The following is a 7,699-nucleotide window of genomic DNA, read 5'->3' on the forward strand; positions in this document are numbered from 1 at the left end:
AGAGAGGAGCAAGCTATGAACCATGTAAGTCATAGTTGGTCACATTGATCGTAATTGTGAGTTGTAATGTCGTTCATAGGTTGTGGGGGCCAAAGATGGGAACTACACGAGCTATAAACAACATAGAATGTAGTTGATCACATATGTAATAGTGGTAAGTTTTGATAATGTTTACAAACTGCAGGGGCAGAGTCAAGAGTTGCACGAGTTGTGGAGCACATAAGCTTTAGTTAGTCACGCAAGTCGTAGCAGTAAGTTGTGATGATGTCCATAGGCCTCAGTGGCCGGAGTTAAGAGGTACACAAGCTGTGGACCACATGGGTTGTAATTGGCCACATAGATCTTAGTGGTGGCAATGATGACGTCCATAGGCCACAGAGGCTGGAGACGAGAGTTGCATGAGCTATGAGCCACATGGTCACGTGGTTGGTCAGATAGGTCATAATGGGGGCTACAACAAGAGAGATTTAAGTGTCTGAAAAAATTTACTGTCTTTAGGGTGCATTGTTACACCGTCTTTGAGAGACATCATTGCACAGTATGTGGGAAGTGTTGTTACATTGTCATCATGTTGTGTTGTTGCACCGTATTATGGTTGTGTACCATCATTAGGAGGCATTGTTGCATCATATATGGGGTGTGTCATTGCACCTTGTTACTCTGCATTCATGAGGTGTTGTTGCACTGAGTTGGATCACATGCAATTTTGCTTCAAAGAGCATGTGGAGGCCTATGATGGCCGACAATGGTAGGCAAGTAGTGGTTGGAGTTGATCGAAGGTGATAGCCGAAGCTGGTGAGAGGTGGAGAAGGTCATAGTTTGCCAAAGGTGGCGGTGGAAGATGGTCGAAGGTGGCAACAACTATAGTTTGTCAGAGGAGGCGGCCAGAGCTGCTGGAGGCTGCGGGGGCCAAAGTTGGCGAAAGGTTGTGGTTGCTGCCAAAGGCAACTGTGGATAAAGTTAGACAAAAGCGATGGTGGTTAAAATTAGCCATCAACAATGGTCTGAGTTGGCGGACGACATTGGACAGAGTTTGTTGTGGCAACTACCATAGTGGGAGGCATTCATCGGTTCTGTGGTGCAAAATACCAGATTTGAACTCCTTCTCTATGCTCTAGCCTTCCTCTGCCTCAGGGTCTATTTCCATCCTCAAGAGGAGGGTATGACTCGATTTTTAGAGCCTAGGTTGTAGATAGGAATGAATCTGGATCACTCTGATCGAGCGACCCAAAAGATTCTTGGGACCCGCAATTGAACCAACCTAAAACTACTTGCCCCAAACTCGACCCAAGTTTTAAACAGGTTAGATTGTTCAACCTAAACCCAATCCGCCTTCAAACCATCTACTCGAACACGACCTATACAACCCATTTAACATATGACAATAGTTAATAGGTTCAATTTTGGATCAATATTAGGTGAATTTCTAGTCAGCGGGCTGACTATAAAAAAAAACGTGTAAGGATACCTTACCCAAATACTATCTAGGTCAACTCGAACCCGCATTTTTTCAGACAAATACGGGTTGAGTTGGCATGTCGGGTAAATTTTATACACTCCTAACTACGATATTAATCTCTCATTCTACTATAGTAAATTTTCAGGAATGCAACATGAATGAAATGAAAAACACATTTTTACTTTTCAAACGAACATTATTAAAATAAAACAAAATAAAAAAAAAGAAAAAAATAATCACAAATAGCACCTTAACAAATTTGATATTTGTAAAATATGATTCAACAAACCTTCCAATGTCAATGACATGCAAATCTTAGATGGAAAAGTCAACCAGAAGAACCATCTGAGGGCATCTAATTCCCTTCATTCAAAATATAATGAAGCATAATATTTGTACCATTTGTTCCATCAAGTAGGCAAAGTTGCTTTTAAACTGGAATAACGTAGTGTGGTCAAAGGCCATTCACTATCAGAACAAGCAGCAATATAGATGCCAAGTTAAAAACCTGCACAAATAGGCTCATGTGTTACCTCAGAACTGTTACTTGTTTTAAATCAGAAGCATATCTTAAAAATTATATAATTAGAGATATCTTTTTCATCACACTATCCATTGCAGAATTATAGATTTTAGTCCTTTTTCTTTTCTATATTAATGATTGCCTTATTAATTAATTGCTCAAATTTTGAAATTTAATGATTTTCATATATTATTATTGAGCTCAGTATGAAACTTCACATTTCAACTTAGTTTCAGAAAGAAAACAATGGTAAAAATCTTAACTTTCTTTTATAAATTGTGAAAAATATATAGCAATTATTTAGTCATATATATATATATATATATATATTGACATAAAAATTTTTTTATCATGCACGAATTTTGGAGAAAATTGAGTAAAAACAATTAAATAAAAAATTCATGATAATCGAAGCTTCAATTTTATCAAATTTAGAATTGAGCTAACCATCTCGACAAGGTGAGCGTAATGGAGCTAAAATTGATTTGATTCAAGTCTGTTCAAGCCTAGATCAAACTATTTAACCCAATTGAAGGCTTTGGATGGGCAATTCAATGATCAAATGGAATCCAAATCTGATAAGCTTAAAGTTAAGTCGAGAGTTCATTGACCTGAATCTAACGAGCCTAAGATCACTCAATTCTGACATCGTTAAGACACTTAAGTGATCATAGAACACTATCCAATAAAAGGGATTGTTCTGCGTTGTCGGATGGATTGGTATTTTGACATAATTAATGCACTCAAATGCTCATAGAACAAGGGTTCGATCGGTCGTCCCAGATCCTTTGGGTTTGATCGGCCGTCTTAAATTTTGATCACACGATCATTTGTGTGCAATAGACCGCAACATGTCGAGCATCTGCTTTGGGTGTTATCGGTCGTCCCGAGCCGATTACCCTTTCTTTTGGGTTTGATTGATTGTCACATGTCGATCACACGCTTTGGGTGTGATCAGTTGTCCTGAGTCGATCACCATTTCTTTTGAGTTTGATCGACCACCGCTTGTCAATTACCACCTTTGGGTTAGATTGGTCATTTCGGGGTTCGATCACTCTATCTTTTGAGTTCGATCAACTGCCACGTGTCGAACACCCGCTCTTGGTTTGATTGGTCATCCTAGACCGATCACCCGCCACTTTGGTTTGATCGACCGCCCGTGTCGATAACCAGCTTTTCTTTAATCGGTTGTCCTAAAACAATCTCCCGCTCTTTTGGTTTTGATTGACTGTCTCAGGCCAATCACCCAATCCTTTGGGTTTGATTGGTCATCCCAGGCTGATCACCTTATCCTTTAGGTTTAATCGACTGTAATATGTTGATCACCCGCTTTGGACGTGATCGATAGTCGTGGGACGATTACCCTTTCTTTTAGGTCCTATCGACCACCCCATGTCGATCACTCATCCCTTTGGGTTCGATCAGCTTCCCGGACGGATGCCTTAAGTTTGATTGATCATCTCGTGTTGATCACCTGCTTTGGGTTTGATCGGTCGTCCCTGATTGATCACCCACTCTTTTGGGTTTGATTGACTGTCACAGTTTGATCTCCTGCTTTGGGTTTAATCGGTCATCCCAGGCTAATCACTCACTTTTTGGTTTCGATCGACTTCCTCGATTCGATCACCCACTCTTTTGGGTTCAATCGATCACCCCAATTTGATCACCTGCTCATTTAGGTCCGATCAACTAAGTCGTGTAGATCACCCACTTTAGGTTTGATTGTTCGTCTTAGATCGATTATCCTTTCTTTTGAGTCTAATTGATCGTCTGGTGTTGATCACCTGCTTTGGGTTTGGTTGGCCGTCTCGGGTCGATTACATGTTCTTTTTGGTTCGATTGAATGCCCTTGTTTGTTCACCCACTTTGGGTTTGATCGGCCGATCTGGGTCGATCAACTGCTCTTTTAGGTTTAATCGACCACCCTGGTTTGATCACCCACTCTTTTGGGATCGATCAACGGGCTCAGTTCAATTACCCACTTTAGGTTTGATCGCCCGTCCCAAGTCGATCATCCCTTCTTTTGTGTTCGATCGACTACCCCAGTTCAATCACCCGCCCTTTTGGATTCAATCAACTGCCCCAGTTCAATCACCTGTTCTTTTAGTTTTGATCGACTGACCCATGTCGATCAGCAGCTTTGGTTTCGGTTTTTCATCCTGAGCCGATTATCCTTTATTTTGTGTCCCATAGACCACCCTATGTCGATCACCCGTTTTGGATTTAATTGGTCATCCCGGGACGATTACCCATTCTTTTGGGTTTGATCACATGTCACGGGCCTATTTCCCACTCTTCTGGGTTTGACCGGCCGCCCTAGCTTGATTGCCTTATCCCTTGCCTTTGATTAGCCATCTCAGGTCGATTATCCACTCTTTTGGGTCCGACTGATCATCCCGGATTGGTAGACTCACCCTATCTGATTCGACCGATCGCCACTGCCTGGTCGACCAAATACTTGCATATTTGTATGTTTTTTGTTTCAAATTGCATGTTTATTTGCTCGTGTTTGAAAACCTCATTTTGACTTGATGTTTATGATATTTCATTCCATGTAAAATATGTTTTACTTGTATGCTTTGCATGTGACATGTTTGGATGTCTCTTTGAGCATCCATACTTGGGGTGTTTCTTTGAGCCCTCCACTTGTTATCTTTTTGAGTGCTCACACTTGTCAGTGTCTTCCCCACATATGACTTTGTATGAATGGGGATAGAAACTTGTACACTTTGGAAGGATTTGGCTTACCTATAAGTCATCTATCTCACTCCCTACAACACCGACAAGAGTGTCGTAGGTATTTCACATTATGTTAAACACGAGTTACGCTTCCTAGCCCCGAACTCGTGCAAGGCACAATGTGTGTCCACCTAAGCATGTGATTATCATCCGTATGAATCACATGACTTAGTTTGTTTGACACTTCACTTGTGCTTGGTGAGTATCTCTTTGGTAAGGTATAACTCATCATTATAGGTATTCTTTCACTCAATGCAAACTCACTCATAGCTGGTGCTTACTTGTCACATGGTGCCTCGGATCCTCTAGGTAGGTGTAATTCCTTTCTATAGGTAGCTTGTTTTATTGGTACATCCTTCTCGTGGTGTCAAGTTGCATGTTGGCATCCTTGCATTCATTTGCTTGATGTGTGTTTCGCCCTTTTGGGTGTCCGTTGTGATTGTTTCGTGCTTCAGTTGAACAATTACAGTGTGGGATTTTTGCATGTTTGTATGTTTTCTCATTTGTCTTGATGGCTTGTCATATTCATTAGGAGAGTGACCTAAGAGTTTTTGTATCACAAGCAACAAACAGTATGACTGTGCTAAAGATCCAAGGACTCTAAAGTACGTCACATGCATCACGGACCCACATTTTATGGTCCACTATTTTAAGGTATTAAAAATGGATATTTTTTTGCAACCATAAGTATTATTCACCTTAAAATTTATATTTGATAGGCCATATATGATGCCACCTCTTTTAGATGTCACCTATTTCTTGTGACGTGCTTTCGATCCTTTGGGTCTTTAGGATGGGGCCAGTATCAAAGTCATACGGTAACCGAAAAAGTTATCTTGTGCATTTAGATGCTGGTTATGACACTTTTTCATTAGATGATGTGCTAGTCTAGGACTAGGTTACTAAGTAGTACTTTTTGACTCCTCACTATTGTTTTGTGCTTGTTTGGTTGCCCTAATCAGGTGTCTTTTTCTGCTCATATATGTAGCGGGCTAACAACGGGATCCCATCAACACAGAAAACTATGCAAGAAAAATAAGTTTATTTAGAAAAAAAAAACATTTTAAATTGCAATGAGATACTCAAAATTTAGTCCGAGAGAAAATATTTGACAGGAGTGTCAGTTTCGGAAGTTTGACAGCCCCCTACTGAGAGTTGCCACTACTTTTTTCATCTTCTTCATTTTCTCCACATGAGCCAACAACACGTGTATCTTCTCACATTGTTGGATCTCAGTAGATTGAGCAAATAAGCTTTTGATCTCAAGAAGAGGATGAGTAAGTGGCCCAAGAGACATCCTGAGTCGATCGATTATTTTCACGCGCCCTTCAAGGGGGACGTCAGGGCGATGAACTCCACTATCCTCACTCGATAGTCATTCACCATTACTTGACGTTTGTTTTAGCTATTAATGGCACCTTGATAGAATTCTTGTTGATGCTATCTGGAACTGGATCCTCACCCAGGTCTACGTATGACATAAAACAAAAGAACTTCAGAAGACAAATAAATCCGACAAATAAGACTAAAGCTCCTCATACTAGAAGCTGATCCAACTCAGAAGTTGTAATCAAGACAACAACCTCACCATGCGACATGAGAGCACCACCAGAGTCTTGTCGGGCCTATTTTATCAAGAGGTCTATTGTCATAGTGATGGTCGAGCAATTGAATCGATGGCTGGGTCAGTCGACTGAACATTCCTCCACTTATTGCCAAGGAGTAAATTAGATGATACCACCTAATCCAGTATGCAAGTAAAATCAATTTTTTCTTCTTAAGGATGACTTTCTTCTTTTTACCTCCCAGACGATCCCGTCCTTTCAGTATTTTGAGGGTAAAATAAGTCAAATCTTTGTTGGGGATATCTTCCAACGGGTTTGAATTAAGAAACTAAAATATGTACATCAAAATGTGCAAGGGTTGATCTTATGGGGATCTAGTCCAGAAGAGATCCAAGCCAAGCCAACAAGTCCAGAACTAACTAAGCCATGAGGTAGAGAAAAAGATGATCGGGCAACCCAAGCCAGAACTATTCTACTAGATGCTAGTTTAAAGAACATATGAGTCGATCGTTACAAGAAAGCTGATCGAATGCAATAGCCTACCCTCCTACGAAACTGATCCAAAAAAAAAGATCCAGTTCCACAACATCCTCGACCATTGAAGGAACGCCCCAAAAGTTTCTCATCAGTAACTAAAGAACGATAGTCATGACGTATCAGCCGAATGACCCATACTAACCAAGATCCCAACCCGAATTGGACTAAGGTTAATCAGTAAATTCAGAAAGTACCTGAAAGATAGACTTAACACAAATAAAATGTTATAAATTTTTTAATATTTATCCTGATAAAACGGAAAAAAATATTTATAATATTATCATTTTGTATTTTATTCATTTTATTAATAAAGCATGTTTAATCACGACAGATAATTATTCTTTTTTTTTTTCTCTCTTAATATTTTATATTTTTTAATGCGATTCACAACAAATCAGATCTCGACACGTATATTTATGAATTTTCGTCAAATGACGTAATGGAGCCGTCGGATTGCCTTCTTAATTAGCGCTTTTCATTAAAATAATTATTCCTTAATTATTTATTCATTTTGATTCATTTGGCCGTAGTTCTGCCATCCATTCAAAAAAATAAATAAATAAAATAAAAAACTAAATTTGGAGACAACTGGCAGGGTTCCTAAAAAGCGCGAGTCAGGAGGCCATGTGGGGACCAGCGTTTCCCAACCCCAACTTTTGCATATAGGGGTGTAAATGGGCCGAAGTTCTGAAATTTATTCTATTCTAAACGACTCGTTTATATTTTGAGCTCAAAAAATGTGTTTTTGTTCGGCTCGTTTGTTTAAAGAGCCGAACACGAGCTTTTCACGAACAAAAAGTTATTTTAACAACCCTAATCATGTAGCCAGAAGACAATAATAGTTTGAGCAAGATTTAAAAATTATTATTTATATTA

This window comes from Phalaenopsis equestris, unplaced genomic scaffold (genome assembly GCF_001263595.1).
Source record: "Phalaenopsis equestris unplaced genomic scaffold, ASM126359v1 Scaffold000228, whole genome shotgun sequence".
Classification (NCBI taxonomy): Eukaryota; Viridiplantae; Streptophyta; class Magnoliopsida; order Asparagales; family Orchidaceae; genus Phalaenopsis; species Phalaenopsis equestris.